The following is a 3,199-nucleotide window of genomic DNA, read 5'->3' as shown; positions in this document are numbered from 1 at the left end:
AAAAAAAAAAACCCATTGTGGTAAAATAAAGACATGGGTTTTTAATGGGTCACATACTGATTGTTTCACCTTGAGTTTTGAGACTGAATTACAGTCTGTATTAACTACTTTTCAACACCACTGCATCAACTGCCTGAATTACAGTCTGTATTAACTACTTTTCAACACCACTGCATCAACTGCCCAGACACACATAATAATAGTCTGTCAGTAGCTGGGTTGAAAGAAATACAATATCTAAAGGATCAGTTTTGTAAGCCAAATTGAAAGGTGAAAAGAAGTTAAACAGCCATGTGAGATGAAAATGAAAAGATTGGATGAGAGTTAGTACAGAAAAAATTATAAACTTTTAATGCAGCCAGGAGTGAGGGAACACTTCAAGGAACTTTGGTACCATGTACCACATGAGGCCTATTGTTATGTGGCAACCCCCCACTTGAATTTAAAGGTATAACTTATACACAAGGGTATGTTATTGTATGGTACCATGTACCGCATGAGGCCTATTGTTATATGGCAACCCCCCACTTGAATTTAAAGATACAGCTTATATACAAAGGTACATTATTGTAACTCTAATTTAACAAATGGTTTTGTAAAATGCAGTTGAAAAATGTGTCGACTCATGAGTATAGTCCAACCTACCAATTTAGTTATCCAAAGACTCAAAGAACAATCCAAATGCATGATAAATGCTGGGAAAACTTGAAAACTGTCTAGTATATTGTTACCATAAATTTGAAATATGATACAGTACATTACTGTAATAATAAATTCACATAAGCAGTGATGATAAAACTGCACTTATTGTGACCTGAGAAACCATTGTAGTTTCAGAGTTTTTTCTTAGCATCCGGAAAATAAAGCAAAAATATCTTTCTCTGAAACAAAACTACTAAGCTTAACAGCCACCATAAATTGCATGTATTTCTGAATTTAAGATAAAGGTGCATGCCCTACTTTCTGAGTAAATAGCCATGTAAGATTTGGGCAGTTTCTTGTATATCATTCATGAGGCAAAAGTTTATTTTGAATTTATTAAGAGAATGCACACCTCCATAAAACTCAATTTCATTAACAGTTTTCTCAAAGGTTAAAATTACTAACTGCAAGTGGATTGTTAAAAGTCAGTTTCTAGATTATATATGAAAACATGGTATTGTTTAAAATTACAAGGAAGGTATTTGGAGTACTGTATTGGCAATCTTATTTCTTTAAGATTTGATAAATTTAGTCTTAATATTTGGCAAAATGTTTACTAATACCTATATCAGGTGATTAACATTTTATGTATATATTCATCAGTACTGTCATTAACACTACTCATTATTTTATAACTATTCAATCTTGGACTGTCTAAATTTAGAGCCAAATTTAAAATATTTACTTATGCTTATTATCTTGTAAAATATCAAGATTACTGTACTAATAATAACAAGATTATGAAATAAATCCTTATGAATGGTGAATTACAGTATACACGTTTTGATATACACAAGTACCATTATTAAAAGAGTAAAAAAAGAAAGCATTAATGGTAAAGAACTGACAAAATGATAGATAAATTCATGCAAATGAAGCAGACAAAATTGGAAAAGTTGAAGCAATTGCCCATAGTGCTTTGCAATCAGCATGACAGGATCTGAACTTGATATGTATCACAAACATAGAACACTGGCAGGGTGATGAGTTAAAAGTTTTGCAGTTTAGGGAATCAAAGGTCACTTTTATGGGGTAATGTCACATAGTGGAACTTCACTAGTATATGGATGCTGATGCTATATAAAATTAGCATCAGACATTATTTCCAAAGATGTGGGCACTCAAGGTGACAGCAGAAATTTTACACTGAAATATGAACTATGAAAGGCAGTAAACAAAGATCCTGCCTAACGATGGTCCAAATTACAGTTCCTATTGGGAAAAGGAAATCACCACTTTCCTGTGAGGAATTTTATCTTGAAGACAGAATATATACTAGGAGGCTATGGGCATCCAAATGGGAGAATGCAGTGTTCCAACTACCCTTACAAATAATACAAAGGCCTTTGTAGCTTTAGTTTTTTAAACTCCTGCAATAACAAAGATTGGGCTGAAGGCAACACAGTGTCAACTGAAAACAAAATCTTACTAAAGATGACTAAATATTTGTTGTATTCATTATTCATCGACAAAAAATTCTTTGGGCCAATATTTATGATAAGTGTATTCAAAAAACCACTTTTGTGACTTTCAATACACACATAAGGCCCGTGCTACCCTGTTCAGCAGAAACATGGACAATGACAAGAAATGAAGGAGAGTTTCAAAAGGTCTGGGTAGAGAATGTTAAGATTAATTTTTCCTTAAGATATAAATAATAGCTTGTAATTCTAATTACTAATGTAAATTACTTCAATATCATAATACTAGCAAATTAAGGATTCTATTATAAAATAATAAAATGTAATTAAAATGACCTCTAAACCTCACTAGAACACACTTTTGTCACCCTTATCAAGAAACAGGTTAAAAGTGGCCTGTCATCAATATTACCAGGGGTGTGAGACTGGAAGAACATTTCCGATGATGCCTGCTAACATAAAGATAGAAACTAACACTGTAGTATAAGTAAAAAATGCCTTTTCTGTGCATCTGGAGTGCTCAAAAACACCTGGTTAGTGTGTAAGGCTGTTATCAAAGTTAGTTAGTCTATTTTTTAAGAAAAAAAACCATGATTCAGTACTGTGGGTTTCATCACATCCTCAGTAATCACCATACCTTCAAGATGAAAAGATGGCTGAATTTTAAAAGAATTTTACAAAGGGATAGGCCTAGCAAGTTACGTCAAGGTCGATGACAACAGGATTCTTTATACAGGAAGTACGCTTGCGTTAAAAGTAACAGATTTCAAATATTGAAGCCCTCTGTCCTGCACTATGAATCTGGACAATTTTTTTAGTACTTATCAATGGAACCAATAACTAATGCAATTTCAGAGATTTATAACTATGAAAAAGTTAAATTTAGTTTTTATAATATTGTATTGCTGCAAGGTTAAACTTAATTATGTTCTGTTTTCACATATGAGTTTTCAAAATCATCATTGCATTTTGTTCTAAAATCCCAGAGTGATTGTGAGAAAACTTTTAACCATTTTCTTGCAGTATGGTAAACGAAAAAGACTATTAAAGTCAAGTTACAGTACTTATAAGTATTT

General features: G+C 32.3%; 1 long non-coding RNA gene across 1 annotated transcript; it reads right to left on the bottom strand.

Moving 5' to 3' along the window:
* On the bottom strand, positions 1–274 carry LOC136845867 (uncharacterized). The gene is made up of 2 exons (XR_010855281.1): positions 184–274; positions 1–133 (listed from the first exon to the last, which is right to left on the bottom strand). It is a non-coding gene; the product is annotated as an uncharacterized lncRNA (long non-coding RNA).
* Between the last annotated feature and the right edge of the window lie 2,925 nt (positions 275–3,199).

This window comes from Macrobrachium rosenbergii, chromosome 14 (assembly GCF_040412425.1).
Source record: "Macrobrachium rosenbergii isolate ZJJX-2024 chromosome 14, ASM4041242v1, whole genome shotgun sequence".
In the NCBI taxonomy this organism is placed as follows: Eukaryota; Metazoa; Arthropoda; class Malacostraca; order Decapoda; family Palaemonidae; genus Macrobrachium; species Macrobrachium rosenbergii.
This window is presented reverse-complemented; position numbering and strand designations above follow the sequence as displayed.